This window comes from Mytilus galloprovincialis, chromosome 4, assembly GCF_965363235.1.
Source record: "Mytilus galloprovincialis chromosome 4, xbMytGall1.hap1.1, whole genome shotgun sequence".
Classification (NCBI taxonomy): Eukaryota; Metazoa; Mollusca; class Bivalvia; order Mytilida; family Mytilidae; genus Mytilus; species Mytilus galloprovincialis.
This window is the reverse complement of record NC_134841.1, coordinates 61,613,886-61,632,003: the sequence shown is the minus strand read 5'-3', so window position 1 is coordinate 61,632,003 and position 18,118 is coordinate 61,613,886. Positions and strand designations below refer to the sequence as shown.

The 18,118-nt window shown below is 32.2% G+C and overlaps 1 long non-coding RNA gene across 1 annotated transcript in view; it reads left to right on the top strand.

Annotated features, from left to right (window-relative positions):
• LOC143072628 (uncharacterized) overlaps positions 1-17,842 on the top strand; it is a 32,666-nt gene extending 14,824 nt beyond the window's left edge. Inside the window, exons 2-3 of the long non-coding RNA XR_012977262.1 lie at positions 14,101-14,240; positions 15,320-17,842. This is a non-coding gene — a long non-coding RNA (uncharacterized LOC143072628). The remainder of the gene's footprint in view (positions 1-14,100; positions 14,241-15,319) is intronic.
• Positions 17,843-18,118: the final 276 nt, after the last annotated feature.

Genomic DNA, 18,118 nt, shown 5'->3' with positions numbered 1-18,118 from the left:
TGAAATGACTTCATAGGTGGTGAATGATAAAGATTTGTTTTAGGCCTAAAAAAAAAGATATGTGTTTCCGGTAACATCATTTTGAAAAATAGGGTCGGAAGGTCGGAATTCTTTTTTTTTTTTTTTTTTTTTTTTTTTTTTTTGACATCGTAAATGAAATCCGGAAAATTATCATGGTTTTTCCAAGTCCGGATCCGTAATTAGTTTCAAAAACCGGAAGTGTGCCATTTGCAATGTTTTTGAAGCACCTGCTGTGCAAATTTCTTGGATTTTAACCTATTTGGAATACCTTTTGACATTAATAAAATGTTTTACTGGCTTTCTATGCAAGTAGAAGCAAGAGAGAAAAAATATTATGTCATCTATCAGAAGCCTGTGTCAAAAACGGGGTCGGTTGATACAATTTTTTTTTTTTTTTTTTTGAAGATCCAATAAAAAAGTTAGGGTCGGGGCTAAAAAACAGGGTCAGTAGGGTTACCGGAAACATCGATCTTTTTTTTCTCGGCCTTATTACTGTCTGGTTTTAGGTAACGGTAGGTTATATATATTTTGTGTGTAATGTATTAAGGGGAGATAATTAATTCAAATGACTTCTAAGGAGGTGAACAAAACAATTGTTTTATTCTGTCAGGTTTGAGGTAACGGTAGGTTATACTTTGTTTATAATGTATTCTTTGAGATAATCAATTGAAATGACTTCATTGGTGGTGAATGATAAAGATTTGTTTTATTACTGTCGGGTTTGAGGTAACGGTAGGTTATATATATATACTTTGTGTATAATGTATTAAGGGGAGATAATCAATTCAAGTGACTTCATATGCGGGTAACTGAAAAATTGTTTTATGCTGTCAGGTTTGAGGTAATGGAAGGTTATACTTTGTGTATAATGTATTAAAGGGAGATAATCAATCCAATTGATTTCGAAGGGGGTGAACAAAAAAATTTGTTTTATTACTGTCAGGTTTGAGGTAATGGTAGGTTATACTTTGTGTATAATGTACTAAAGGGAGATAATCAATCCAAATGGCTTTATAGGGGGTAAACAACAAGATTTGTTTTATACTGTCAGGTTTGAGGTAACGGTATGTTATATATACTTTGTGTATAATGTATTAAGGGGAGATAATCAATCCAAATGACTTCTAAGGAGGTGAACAAAACAATTGTTTTATGCTGTCAGGTTTGAGGTAACGGTAGGTTATACTTTGTGTATAATGTATTAAGGGGAGATAATCAATCCAAATGACTTCTAAGGAGGTGAACAAAACAATTGTTTTATGCTGTCAGGTTTGAGGTAACGGTAGGTTATACTTTGTGTATAATGTACTAAAGGGAGATAATCAACCAAATGGCTTTATAGGGGGTTTCAACAACAAAGATTTGTTTTATACTGTAATGTTTGAGGTAATAGTAGGTTATAGTTTGTGTATAATGTATTAAGGGGAGATAATCAATTGAAATGACTTCATAGGTGGTGAACGATAAAGATTTGTTTTATACTGTCAGGTTTGAGGTAACGTTAGGTTATATATACTTTGTGTATAATGTATTAAGGGGAGATAATCAATCCAATTGTGTATAATGTATTAAGGGGAGATAATCAATCCAATTGATTTCAAAGGGGTTGAACAACAAGATTTGTTTTATACTTTTAATGTTTGAGGTAATGGTAGGTTATACTTTGTGTATAATGTACTAAAGGGAGATAATCAATCCAAATGGCTTTATAGGGGGTAAACAACAAGAATTGTTTTATACTATCAGGTTTGAGATATAATCAATTGAAATGACTTCATAGGTGGTGAACGATAAAGATTTGTTTTATACTGTCAGGTTTGAGGTAACGTTAGGTTATATATACTTTGTGTATAATGTATTAAGGGGAGATAATCAATCCAATTGATTTCAAAGGGGTTTAACAACAAGATTTGTTTTATACTTTTAATGTTTGAGGTAATGGTAGGTTATACTTTGTGTATAATGTACTAAAGGGAGATAATCAATCCAAATGGCTTTATAGGGGGTAAACAACAAGATTTGTTTTATACTGTCAGGTTTGAGGTAACGGTATGTTATATATACTTTGTGTATAATGTATTAAGGGGAGATAAATAATCAATCCAAATGACTTCTAAGGAGGTGAACAAAACAATTGTTTTATGCTGTCAGGTTTGAGGTAATGGTAGGTTATACTTTGTGTATAATGTACTAAAGGGAGATAATCAACCAAATGGGTCAGGATCCCTAATAGACCTTGAGATGAGGAACTCAGATGACGTAATTAAAAAAAATATTAGTCCGCCATACAATTGTGGATGCTGTGATTTTAAAAATGGACATAAATGAACAATAAGAACTGTTTAATAGAGCTGATGTGATGAGAAAAGAAAGATGTAGATTTGACCTGAAATAAATTATTAGAAAGGACAATTTTTTTATTGAATTTTATGATCAGAATTTTGGGATAATTTCATGAGGAGAGTGACATTTTTCACCATCTTCCGGGGTCCATCAATTTGCGAAAAAAGTAATCTCACTTGCCACCCCGAAAATTTAACCAGACATGTATAAATGTATCAGCTTCGATATGAGCCATCATACATGTTCAAGTAAACGATATGGACTGAGCAACGGAGGAAAACGTTACCATTACCGCCTATGGAGAATTAATTGTAAATGTATACCCAAATGGCTTTATAGGGGGTAAACAACAAAGATTTGTTTTATACTGTAATGTTTGAGGTAATGGTAGGTTATACTTTGTGTATAATGTATTAAGGGGAGATAATCAATTGAAATGACTTCATAGGTGGTGAACGATAAAGATTTGTTTTATACTGTCAGGTTTGAGGTAACGTTAGGTTATATATACTTTGTGTATAATGTATTAAGGGGAGATAATCAATCCAATTGATTTTAAAGAGGTTGAACAACAAGATTTGTTTTATACTTTTAATGTTTGAGGTAATGGTAGGTTATACTTTGTGTATAATGTATTAAGGGGAGATTATTAATTCAAATGACTTGATACAAGGGGGGACAAAAAGATTTGTTTTATACTGTCGGGTTTGAGGTAACGTTAGGTTATATATACTTTGTGTATAATGCATTAAGGGGAGATAATCAATCCAATTGATTTCAAAGGGGTTGAACAACAAGATTTGTTTTATACTTTTAATGTTTGAGGTAATGGTAGGTTATAATTTGTGTATAATGTATTAAGGGGAGATTATTAATCCAAATGACTTGATACAAGGGGTGAACAACAAGATTTGTTTTATACTGTAATGTTTGAGGTAATGGTAGGTTATACTTTGTGTATTATGTATTAAGGGGAGATAATTAATTCAAATGACTTAATAGGGGTTTCAACAAAAAGATTTTTTTTATACTGTAATGTTTGAGGTAATGGTAGGTTATACTTTGTGTATATATATATAATGCATTAATGGTGAGATTAGATCAATCGAAATGACTTTATAGGTGATCAACGATAAAGATTTGTTTTATACTGTAATGTTTGAGGTAATGGTAGGTTATACTTTGTGTATAATGTATTAAGGGGAGATAATCAATTGAAATGACTTCATAGGTGGTGAACGATAAAGATTTGTTTTATACTGTCAGGTTTGAGGTAACGTTAGGTTATATATACTTTGTGTATAATGTATTAAGGGGAGATAATCAATCCAATTGATTTTAAAGAGGTTGAACAACAAGATTTGTTTTATACTTTTAATGTTTGAGGTAATGGTAGGTTATACTTTGTGTATAATGTATTAAGGGGAGATTATTAATTCAAATGACTTGATACAAGGGGGGACAAAAAGATTTGTTTTATACTGTCGGGTTTGAGGTAACGTTAGGTTATATATACTTTGTGTATAATGCATTAAGGGGAGATAATCAATCCAATTGATTTCAAAGGGGTTGAACAACAAGATTTGTTTTATACTTTTAATGTTTGAGGTAATGGTAGGTTATAATTTGTGTATAATGTATTAAGGGGAGATTATTAATCCAAATGACTTGATACAAGGGGTGAACAACAAGATTTGTTTTATACTGTAATGTTTGAGGTAATGGTAGGTTATACTTTGTGTATTATGTATTAAGGGGAGATAATTAATTCAAATGACTTAATAGGGGTTTCAACAAAAAGATTTTTTTTATACTGTAATGTTTGAGGTAATGGTAGGTTATACTTTGTGTATATATATATAATGCATTAATGGTGAGATTAGATCAATCGAAATGACTTTATAGGTGATCAACGATAAAGATTTGTTTTATACTGTAATGTTTGAGGTAAAGGAAGGTTATACTTGGTGTATAATGTATTAAGGGGAGATAATCAATCCAATTGATTTCAAAGGGGTTGAACAACAAGATTTGTTTTATACTTTTAATGTTTGAGGCAATGGTAGGTTATAATTTGTGTATAATGTATTAAGGGGAGATTATTAATCCAAATGACTTGATACAAGGGGTGAACAACAAGATTTGTTTTATACTGTAATGTTTGAGGTAATGGTAGGTTATACTTTTTGTATAATGTACTAAAGGGAGATAATCAATCCAAATGGCTTTATAGGGGGTAAACAACAAGATTTGTTTTATACTGTCAGGTTTGAGGTAACGGTATGTTATATATACTTTGTGTATAATGTATTAAGGGGAGATAATCAATCCAAATGACTTCTAAGGAGGTGAACAAAACAATTGTTTTATGCTGTCAGGTTTGAGGTAACGGAAGGTTATACTTTGTGTATAATGTATTATTTGAGATAATCAATTGAAATGACTTCATAGGTGGTGAATGATAAAGATTTGTTTTATTACTGTCTGGTTTTAGGTAACGGTATGTTATATATACTTTGTGTATAATGTATTAAGGGAAGATAATCAATCCAAATGACTTCTAAGGAGGTGAACAAAACAATTGTTTTATGCTGTCAGGTTTGAGGTAACAAAAGGTTATACTTTGTGTATAATGTATTATTTGAGATAATCAATTGAAATGACTTCATAGGTGGTGAATGATAAAGATTTGTTTTAGGCCTAAAAAAAAAAGATATGTGTTTCCGGTAACATCATTTTGAAAAATAGGGTCGGTAGGTCGAAATTCTTTTTTTTTTTTTTTTTTTGACATCGTAAATGAAATCCGGAAAATTATCATGGTTTTTCCAAGTCCGGATCCGTAATTAGTTTCAAAAACCGGAAGTGTGCCATTTGCAATGTTTTTGAAGCACCTGCTGTGCAAATTTCTTGGATTTTAACCTATTTGGAATACCTTTTGACATTAATAAAATGTTTTACTGGCTTTCTATGCAAGTAGAAGCAAGAGAGAAAAAATATTATGTCATCTATCAGAAGCCTGTGTCAAAAACGGGGTCGGTTGATACAATTTTTTTTTTTTTTTTTTTTTTGAAGATCCAATAAAAAAGTTAGGGTCGGGGCTAAAAAACAGGGTCAGTAGGGTTAACGGAAACATCGATCTTTTTTTTCTCGGCCTTATTACTGTCTGGTTTTAGGTAACGGTAGGTTATATATATTTTGTGTGTAATGTATTAAGGGGAGATAATTAATTCAAATGACTTCTAAGGAGGTGAATAAAACAATGTTTTATGCTGTCAGGTTTGAGGTAACAGAAGGTTATACTTTGTGTATAATGTATTATTTGAGATAATCAATTGAAATGACTTCATTGGTTGTGAATGATAAAGATTTGTTTTATTACTGTCGGGTTTGAGGTAACGGTAGGTTATATATATATACTTTGTGTATAATGTATTAAGGGGAGATAATCAATTCAAGTGACTTCATATGCGGGTAACTTAAAAATTGTTTTATGCTGTCAGGTTTGAGGTAATGGAAGGTTATACTTTGTGTATAATGTATTAAAGGGAGATAATCAATCCAATTGATTTCGAAGGGGGTGAACAAAAAAATGTGTTTTATTACTGTCAGGTTTGAGGTAATGGTAGGTTATACTTTGTGTATAATGTACTAAAGGGAGATAATCAATCCAAATGGCTTTATAGGGGGTAAACAACAAGATTTGTTTTATACTGTCAGGTTTGAGGTAACGGTATGTTATATATACTTTGTGTATAATGTATTAAGGGGAGATAATCAATTCAAATGACTTCTAAGGAGGTGAACAAAACAATTGTTTTATGCTGTCAGGTTTGAGGTAACGGTAGGTTATACTTTGTGTTCAATGTACTAAAGGGAGATTATCAATCCAAATGGCTTTATAGGGGGTAAACAACAAAGATTTGTTTTATACTGTCAGGTTTGAGGTAACGGTATGTTATATATACTTTGTGTATAATGTATTAAGGGGAGATAATTAATTCAAATGACTTCTAAGGAGGTGAACAAAACAATTGTTTTATGCTGTCAGGTTTGAGGTAACGGAAGGTTATACTTTGTATAATGTATTATTTGAGATAATCAATTGAAATGACTTCATACGTGGTGAATGATAAAGATTTTTTTTATTACTGTCGGGTTTGAGGTAACGGTAGGTTATATATACTTTGTGTATAATGTATTAAGTGGAGATAATCAATCCAAATGACTTCCAAGGGGGTGAACAAAAAAATTGTTTTATGCTGTCAGATTTGAGGAAACGGAAGGTTATACTTTGTGTATAATGTAAAAAGGGGAGATAATCAATCCAAATGACTTCATAGGGGGTGAACAAGATTTGTTTTATACTGTAATGTTTGAGGTAATGGTAAGCTATAATTTGTGTATTATGTATTAAGGGGAGATAATTAATCCAAATGACGTCATAGGGGTGAACAACCAGATTTGTTTTATACTGTAATGTTTGAGGTAATGGTAGGTTATACTTTGTGTATTATGTATTAAGGGGAGATAATTAATCCAAATGACTTCATAGGGGTTTCCACAAAAAGATTTGTTTTATACTGTTATGTTTGAGGTAATGGTAGGTTATACTTTGTGTATATATATAATGCATTAATGGTGAGATTAGATCAATCGAAATGACTTTATAGGTGATGAACGATAAAGATTTGTTTTATACTGTAATGTTTGAGGTAAAGGAAGGTTATACTTGGTGTATAATGTATTAAGGGGAGATAATCAATCCAATTGATTTCAAAGGGGGTGAACAACAAGATTTATTTTATACTGTAATGTTTGAGGTAATGGTAGGTTATACTTTGTGTATAATGTATTAAGGGGAGATAATCAATCCAAATGACTTCTAAGGGGGTGAACAAAAAAATTGTTTTATGCTGTCAGATTGGAGGAAACGGAAGGTTATACTTTGTGTATAATGTATAAAGGGGAGATAATCAATCCAATTGATTTCAAAGGGGTTGAACAACAAGATTTGTTTTATACTGTAATGTTTGAGGTAATGGTAGGTTATACTTTGTGTATAATGTATTAAGGGGAGATTATTAATCCAAATGACTTGATACAGGGGGGGGGGGGGGGGGGGGGACAAAAAGATTTGTTTTATACTGTAATGTTTGAGGTAATGGTAGGTTATACTTTGTGTATAATGTATAAAGGGGAGATAATCAATCCAAATGACTTCATAGGTGGTGAATGATAAAGATTTGTTTTATTACTGTCGGGTTTGAGGTAAAAGTAGGTTATATATATATACTTTGTGTATTATGTATTAAGGGGAGATAATCAATCCAAATGACTTCATAGGGGGTGAACAACAAGATTTGTTTTATACTGTAATGTTTGAGGTAATAGTAGGCTATACTTTGTGTATTATGTATTAAGGGGAGATAATTAATCCAAATGACGTCATAGGGGTGAACAACAAGATTTGTTTGATACTGTAATGTTTGAGGTAATGGTAGGTTATACTTTGTGTATATATATAATGCATTAATGGTGAAATTAGATCAATCAATATGACTTCATAGGGGTTTCAACAAAAAGATTTGTTTTATACTATAATGTTTGAGGTAATGGTAAGTTATACTTTGTGTATATATATAATGCATTAATGGTGAAATTAGATCAATCAATATGACTTTATAGGTGATGAACGATAAAGATTTGTTTTATACTGTAATGTTTGAGGAAAAGGAAGGTTATACTTGGTGTATAATGTATTAAGGGGAGATAATCAATCCAATTGATTTCAAAGGGGGTGAACAACAAGATTTGTTTGATACTGTAATGTTTGAGGTAATGGTAGGTTATACTTTGTGTATAATGTATTAAGGGGAGATAATCAATCCAAATGATTTCAAAGGGGGTGAACAACAAGATTTGTTTTATATTGTAATGTTTGAGGTAATGGTAGGTTATACTTTGTGTATAATGTACTAAAGGGAGATAATCAATCCAAATGGCTCTATAGTGGGTAAACAACAAAGATTTGTTTTATACTGTCAGGTTTGAGGTAACGGTATGTTATATATACTTTGTGTATAATGTATTAAGGGGAGATAATCAATTCAAATGACTTCTAAGGAGGTGAACAAAATTGTTTTATGCTGTCAGGTTTGAGGTAACAGAAGGTTATACTTTGTGTATAATGTATTATTTGAGATAATCAATTGAAATGACTTCATAGGTGGTGAATGATAAAGATTTATTTTATGACTGTCGGGTTCGAGGTAACGGTAGGTTATATATACTTTGTGTATAATGTATTAAGGGGAGATAATCAATCCAAATGACTTCCAAGGGGGTGAACAAACAAATTGTTTTATGCTGTCATATTTGAGGAAACGGAAGGTTATACTTTGTGTATAATGTATAAAGGGGAGATGATCAATCCAAATGACTTCCAAGGGGGTGAACAAAAAAATTGTTTTATGCTGTCAGATTTGAGGTAATGGTAGGCTATACTTTGTGTATTATGTATTAAGGGGAGATAATTAATCCAAATGACGTCATAGGGGTGAACAACAAGATTTGTTTTATACTGTAATGTTTGAGGTAATTGTAGGTTATACTTTGTGTATTATGTATTAAGGGGAGATAATTAATCCAAATGACTTCATAGGGGTTTCAACAAAAAGATTTGTTTTATACTGTAATGTTTGAGGTAATGGTAGGTTATACTTTGTGTATATATATAATGCATTAATGGTGAGATTAGATCAATCGAAATGACTTTATAGGTGATGAACGATAAAGATTTGTTTTATACTGTAATGTTTGAGGTAAAGGAAGGTTATACTTGGTGTATAATGTATTAAGGGGTGATAATCAATGCAATTGATTTCAAAGGGGCTGAACAACAAGAATTGTTTTTTACTGTAATGTTTGAGGTAATGGTAGGTTTTTCTTTGTGTATAATGTATTAAGGGGAGATTATTAATCCAAATGACTTGATACAGGGGGGGGGGGGGGGGACAAAAATATTTGTTTTATGCTGTAATGTTTGAGGTAATGGTAGGTTATACTTTGTGTATATATATAATGCATTAATGGTGAGATTAGATCATCGAAATGACTTAATAGGTGATGAACAATAAAGATTTGTTTTATACTGTAATGTTTGAGGTAAAGGAAGGTAATTATACTTGGTGTATAATGTATTAAGGGGAGGTAATCAATCCAATTGATTTCAAAGGGGGGTGAACAACAAGATTTGTTTTATACTGTAATGTTTGAGGTAATGGTAGGTTATACTTTGTGTATAATGTACTAAAAGAGATAATCAATCCAAACGGCTTTATAGGGGGTAAACAACAAAGATTTGTTTCATGCTGTCAGGTTTGAGGTAACGGAAGGTTATACTTTGTGTATAATGTATTATTTGAGATAATCAATTGAAATGACTTCATAGGTGGTGAATGATAAAGATTTGTTTTATTACTGTCGGGTTTGAGGTAACGGTAGGTTATATATACTTTGTGTATAATGTATTGAGGGAAGATAATTAATTCAAATGACTTCTAAGGAGGTGAACAAAAAAATTGTTTTATGCTGTCAGGTTTGAGGTAACGGAAGGTTATACTTTGTGTATAATGTACTAAAGGGAGATAATCAATCCAAATGGCTTTATAGGGGGTAAACAACAAAGATTTGTTTTATACTGTCAGGTTTGAGGTAACGGTATGTTATATATACTTTGTGTATAATGTATTAAGGGGAGATAATCAATTCAAATGACTTCTAAGGAGGTGAACAAAATTGTTTTATGCTGTCAGGTTTGAGGTAACAGAAGGTTATACTTTGTGTATAATGTATTTTTTGAGATAATCAATTGAAATGACTTCATAGGTGGTGAATGATAAAGATTTATTTTATGACTGTCGGGTTTGAGGTAAGGGTAGGTTATATATACTTTGTGTATAATGTATTAAGGGGAGATAATCAATCCAAATGACTTCCAAGGGGGTGAACAAACAAATTGTTTTATGCTGTCAGATTTGAGGAAACGGAAGGTTATACTTTGTGTATAATGTATAAAGGGGAGATGATCAATCCAAATGACTTCCAAGGGGGTGAACAAAAAAATTGTTTTATGCTGTCAGATTTGAGGTAATGGTAGGCTATACTTTGTGTATTATGTATTAAGGGGAGATAATTAATCCAAATGACGTCATAGGGGTGAACAACAAGATTTGTTTTATACTGTAATGTTTGAGGTAATTGTAGGTTATACTTTGTGTATTATGTATTAAGGGGAGATAATTAATCCAAATGACTTCATAGGGGTTTCAACAAAAAGATTTGTTTTATACTGTAATGTTTGAGGTAATGGTAGGTTATACTTTGTGTATATATATAATGCATTAATGGTGAGATTAGATCAATCGAAATGACTTTATAGGTGATGAACGATAAAGATTTGTTTTATACTGTAATGTTTGAGGTAAAGGAAGGTTATACTTTGTGTATATATATAATGTATTAATGGGGAGATTAAATCAATGGAAATGACTTCATAGGTGGTGAACGATAAAGATTTGTTTTATACTGTCAGGTTTGAGGTAACGTTAGGTTATATATACATTGTGTATAATGTATTAAGGGGAGATAATCAATCCAATTGATTTCAAAGGGGTTGAACAACAAGATTTGTTTTATACTGTAATGTTTGAGGTAATGGTAGGTTATACTTTGTGTATAATGTATTAAGGAGAGATTATTAATCCAAATGACTTCATAGGTGGTGAACGATAAAGATTTGTTTTATACTGTCAGGTTTGAGGTAACGGTAGGTTATATATACTTTGTGTAAAATGTATTAAGGGGAGATAATCAATTCAAATGACTTCATATGGGGGTAACTAAAAAATTGTTTTATGCTGTCAGGTTTGAGGTAATGGAAGGTTATACTTTGTGTATAATGTATTAAAGGGAGATAATCAATCCAATTGATTTCGAAGGGGGTGAACAAAATGATTTGTTTTATTACTGTCAGGTTTGAGGTAACGGAAGGTTATACTTGGTGTATAATGTATTAAGGGGAGATAATCAATCCAATTGATTTCAAAGGAGGTGAACAAAAAGATTTGTTTTATTACTGTCAAGTTTGAGGTAATGGTAGGTTATATATACTTTGTGAATAATTTATTATGGGGGTGAATAAAAACATTTGTTTTATACTGTAATGGTAGGTTATAATTTGTGTATAATGTATTAAGGGGAGAAAATTAATCCAAATGACTTCATAGGGGTTTCAACAAAAAGATTTGTTTTATACTGTAATGTTTGAGGTATTGATAGGTTATACTTTGTGTATATATATAATGCATTAATGGTGAGATTAGATCAATCGAAATGACTTCATAGGTGGTGAAAGAAAAAGATTTGTGTTATATTGTAATGTTTGAGGTAAAGGAAGGTTATACTTTGTGTATAATGTATTAAGGGGAGATCATCAATCCAATTGATTTCAAAAGGGGTGAACAACAAGATTTGTTTTATACTGTCAGGTTTGGGGTAACAGTAGGTTATACTTTGTGTATAATGTATTAATGGGAGATAATCAATCCAATTGATTTCAAAAGGGGTGAACAACAAGATTTGTTTTATACTGTCAGGTTTGAGGTAACGGTTGGTTATACTTTGTGTATAATTTATTAAGGAGAGATAATCAATTCAAATGACTTCATATGGGGTGAACTAAAAAACTGTTTTATGCTGTCAGGTTTGAGGTAATGGAAGGTTATACTTTGTGTATAATGTAGTAAGGGGAGATGATCAATCCAATTGATTTCAAAGGGGGTGAGTAAAAAGATTTGTTTTATACTGTAATGTTTGAGGTAATGGTAGGTTATACTTTGTGTATAATGTATCAAGGAGAGATTATTAATCCAAATGACTTCATTAGGGGGGGGGGGGGGACAAAAAGATTTGTTTTATTCTGTAATGTTTGAGGTAACGGTAGGTTATACTTTGTGTATAATTTATTAAGGGGAGATAATCAATTGAAATGACTTTATAGGTGGTGAACAATAAAGATTTGTTTTATACTGTCTGGTTTGAGGTAATGATATTTTATATACTTTGTGTATAATGTATTAAGGGGAGATAATCCATTCAAATGACTTATAGGGGGTGAACAAAAAACATGTTTTATGCTGTCAGGTTTGAGGTTACAGAACGTTATACTTTGTGTATAATGTGTTAAGGGGAGATAATTAATCCAATTAACATAGGAGGTGAACAAAAACATTGGTTTTAGACTGTAATGTTTAAGGTAACAGTAGGTTATACTTTGAGTAGAATGTATTAAGGGGAGATATTTAATCCAAATGACTTCATAGGGGTGAACAATGAAGATTTGTTTCATTCTGTCAGGTTTGAGGTAACATTAGGTTATATATAAGAGGAGATAATCAATTCAAATGACTACATAGTGGGTGAACAATAAAGATTTGTTTTATACTGTCAGGTTTGAGGAAACGTTGGGTTATTCTTTGTGTATAATGTATTAGGGAGAGATAATAAATCCAAATGACTACATAGGGGGTAAACAATAAAGATTTGTTTGATACTGTGAGGTTGTAGGCAACGGTAGGTTATATATACTTTGTGTATAATGTATTAAGGGGAGATAATTAATCCAAATGACTTCATAGGGGATGAACAATAAAGATTTGTTTTATACTGTCAGGTTTGAGGTACATGTAATGGTAGATTATATATACTTTGTTTATGATGTATTAAGGGGAGATAATCAACCCAAATGAATTCATAGGGAGTGATGAACAAAAAGATTGTTTTATACTCTCAGGTTGGAGGTAATGGTAAGTTATACTTTGTGTAAAATGTATTAAGGGGAGATAATTAATCCAAATGACTTCATAGGGGGTGAACAAAAAAATTTGTTTGATACTGTTATGTTTGAGGTTATTGTAGGTTATACTTTGTGCATAATGTATTAAGGGGGAGATAATCAATCGAAATGACTTCATAGGTGGTGAACAATAAAGATATGTTTGATACTGTCAGGTGTGAGGTAATGGTAGGTTATACTTTGTGTATAATGTATTAAGGGGTGATAATCAATCCAAATGACTTCAAGGAGGTGTACAATAGAGATTTATTTGCATGAACCCCTTAATGGGTTCATGCTTATATATTGGCGAGTTTTGGATGTGTCTTTGGGCCACTGAATATCTCTTGGCCGGAAGTCAGAATAAAATTCTCAGAACGTCTCTAAAGTTTTCGGTCATTTATACAGGTCTTATCAGGTTGTTATCTACATCTTTGTAAAGCGGATTATGTAAAATGTGAAGAGTCAAAAATTAGTTTTATGGTTCAATAAAATCAAAATAAATTATTGCCATTCATTATAAATAAATTTCTATCAAAAATAAGGCTCAAAGAACTTTTTATATTATTTATATTAACAATAACAATGTACACGCATGTTGGCGTGTGAATAAACAATGTCAGAGTGGGCGTGTCGCCATCAAAATTGACAACAATGAAAATAAAACTAATAGTTTTAACCAATCAGAAGACAGTAAAAACACCAAATTTATTTATTGCTCTGTAAACTCCTTCATTTTTGTTTCTATTGTCATACAGTTTCATACTTTCAACAGCTGCTTTTGTTAGTTTCATTTTCAGGATTTCTTATAGTAAAATTTTTTCTGTTTTATCTATTTGCAGGGCAGTGATTTGGTATGTGGATAAGTAATGGGAACGACTCCACCAGTCAAGTGCAGCATCACCTTTGCAGACAATGGAATGTTCCTGACACAGGGTGCAGTCACCATCATAGCAGTGAAGAGTTGCATCTAGAACTTTTGGTAAGTCTTTACTCATATCATTAATGTTTTTGTCGTACTTTTCCATCAGTTTATTAATTATCATGGAGCAAATGCACTTGATATCTTTGCTAAACACTGTCTTTATTTGTCTATTTTCTTCTTTTGTTTTACCATGGATCATTGCCACACTGTATTGAGCACGATTAGAGGCTCTAAATTGAGACTGCCCCAAATGTACTGGATCTGCCAGTCTTTCTACCTCCCACATTAGTTCCAGAGCTTTAATGGCATCTTCAATACCTCTAACGGAAAGTCCATCTCCATCTGTGGTCACATACCATACCAGAAATTTCTGTAGTCCTAGCTGGTTTCCCATCTATTTTGTCAGCTCATACTCTGACAGGGCAGCAGCTCTGTATAAATATGAAGTACATTCTTCATGGCCTGGACATTCTATTGGAAAGCCTTTCACTCTAAGCCAAGCCCCTTTCCAGCACATCTTATTCTGCACAACTGCAGCTACAATAAACTTTCTGTCTGTCATTGTTTCAATACCAAGTGCGAATGCTTGAGTGGCATTCTGACCCGGCTTCTTTTTACTAACAATTGTGTTGCTGTTGTATCTAGCATCCACAGTTATGTTGATTTCGTTGGTTCACTTCTTTTACTTGTTCAAGTTTCTGTGCCATGTCTGTTTTGTTGAGTTTGACCATTTCAGCTGCTACTCTGTTAGATGTGCGTTGCATACTGCTTCGGCATGGTGGTGGTGTGTCAACTCCTGCAAGTAGTTGCTGTACCGTGGTATTTCCAATTGGACAATCCTGCAAAGCAGATGCAAGGGCTACATTTGGTTGTCCTGGGTTGGGTCCTGGTTTGCCATTAGCTATTTCTTTATACATCTTCATTCTGTCTCCAATAAAACATTAGGTTATGCATTTTAGGGTATACTGCCAGCAAGTTCCCCACTTTTTCTGTGCATGATAGTCCACATTCAACCTAGGACAGGATGGTGACTCCACTTTATGTTGATCATAAGTAGTGTTGATCAAGCTGATTGTCAGTTGACTGTCTATCCATCTCATACCAGAATGTAATGCATTGTTTTGTTCTATTTTCAGGTTAACATTCGCTTGCGGTCGAAGATTACAGATGTAACCAGTAGCCTTTTTACAGTCAGGAGATTGTAAAGTTTGCCACACATAGGAAGTACTTGCACTAGCTGAATGAGGGATCTATCTGTATTGACGTCTGGCTTCTGCTTCTACCAGTTGTGCCTACAGTGAACCATCCAGGATTTCTTGGAGAGTTGTCTTTCTTTGACCTCTTCTTGCATTTGCTATATGGGGTATAACCTTTAGTGAACATTTTAAAAATTTAACTGGATCCGTAATATCACAACTTGGACTGATAGCATAAACTTTGGACATCCTTATATTTATAATCAAGCACTGTATGATATCTGCTTTGATGTACATTTTTGTCGAGCCTAAAGCTCGACATAGGGATAGTGATCCGGAGGCAGCTACGGCGGCGGCGTTAGCTCACTTCTTAAAAGCTTGATATTTTAGAAGGTGGAAAACCTGGATGCTTCATACTTTTTATATAGATGCTTCATGTTACGAAGTTTCCGTCAGTCACATGTCCAATGTCCTTGACCTCATTGTCATGGTTCAGTGACCACTTGAAAAAAAGTTCAAAATTTTTTTTAATGTTGAATTCTCTCTTATAATAAGTAATAGGATAACTATATTTAATATTTGCGTACCTTGCAAGGTCCTCGTGTCTGTCAGACAGTTTTCACTTGACCTCAACCTCATTTCATGGATCAGTGAACAAGGTTAAGTTTTGGTGGTCAAGTCCATATCTCAGATACTATAAGCAATAGGGCTAGTATATTCGGTGTATGGAAGGACTGTAAGGTGTACATGTCCAACTGGCAGGTGTCATCTGACCTTGACCTCATTTTCATGGTTCAGTGGTTATAGTTAAATTTTTGTGTTTTGGTCTGTTTTTCTCATACTATATGCAATAGGTCTACTATATTTGTTGTATGGAATGATTGTAAAGTGTACATGTCTAGCGGGCAGATGTCATGTGACCTTGACCTCATTTTCATGGTTCAGTGGTCAAAGTTAAGTTTTTGAGTTTTGGTCTTTTTATCTAACACTATATGCCATAGGTCAACTATATTTGGTGTATGGAAATATTTTATGATCTTTATGTCAGTCGCGCAGGTTTTATTTGACCATGACCTCATTTTCACGGTTCATTGCACAGTGTTAAGTTTTCGTGTTTTGGTCTATTTTTGTCGAGCCTTTGACTTTAGTTGAAAAAGTGAGACCAAGCGATCCTACATTCCGTCGGCGGCGGCTGCGTCCACAAATATTCACTCTGTGGTTCAAGTCTTTGAAATTTTAATAACTTTCTTAAACTATACTGAATTTCTACCAAACTTGGACAGAAGCTTGTTTATAATCATAAGAGAGTATCCAGAAGTAAATTTTGTAAAAATAAAATTCCATTTTTTCCGTATTTAACTTATAAATGGACTTAGTTTTTCTGCGAGGAAACATTACATTCACTCTGTGGTTAAAGTTTTTAAAATTTTAATAACTTTCATAAACTATCCTTGATTAGTACAAACTTGGACAGAAGCTTGTTTATGATCATAAGATAGTATCAAGAAGAAAATTTTGTAAAAATGAATTTCCACTTTTCCGTATTTTACTTATAAATGGACTTAGTTTTTCTGCGAGGAAACATTACATTCTCTCTGTGGTTAAAAGTTTTTAAAATTTTAATAACTTTCATAAACTATCCTTGATTTGTACCAAACTTGGACAGAAGCTTGTTTATGATCATAAGATAGTATCAAGATGAAAAATTTTTTAAATTAATTTTCACTTTTCCGTATTTTACTTATGAATGGACTTAGTTTTTTTGCCAGAAACAAAACATTCACTCTGTGGTTTAAGTTTTTAAAATTTTTATAATGTTCTTAAACTATCCTGGATTTCTACCAAACTTAGACAAAAGCCTGTTTCTGATCATAAGATATTATTCAGAAGTAAATTTGTAAAAAAAAAAAAAAATCACTTTTTCCATATTTTACTTATAAATGGACTTTTTTTCTTCCAGTTAACATTACATACAGTCTGCAGTTAATGTTTTTAAAACGTTTGTTAGATTCATAAACTATCCTTGATTTTTACAATCTAAAGATAGTATAAACATGATAAAGAGGAATATTTTTGTTAAGCCTGGGACTTGCAGCAAAAGTAGGTGAGACAGTGGGTTCTGTGGAACCATTACAAATTTTTTTTTAATTTGTTCTTGACAATTTTTTGTTCATTTAAAAACTTTAATTGTTTTTGGCATCCAAGATCCAAATTGAGTGTTGAGAACCAATATGTGGTAAAGTTTATATTGAATAAGTGAAACTTGTCCTTTGAATCAGTGGTTTCACAATAACCATAATACAAAGTATCTGTTAGAAGATAGCTCTCTCACAGTACATTGTTAAACTTAAAGATAAATATATACCAACAATGACCAATATTAATGATGGAACGAGATTATACATGTATTTATACTGTTTTATATTGTTACATGTACATACATAAATGAAAATTAAAATCAAACTGTTGTCATTATTCATAAAAATGAAACGAAAAGGGAGGTATGATTGGTAATCAGACACCAGCTCTAGACAAAATGATGAAAAAGAAATAAAGCTTACCATACAACATTTAAACTATACATAAATCAGTTAGAAATAGCCATGAAATTACAAATGTTAAACAATATATACAAGAAAACTAATGGCCACATCAATGTACAAACAGAAAATCAAGATATACACCAAAAAATTGCAAGCCCTGTTTTACAGGCTTCTTACTAAGGACCGACACATTCAT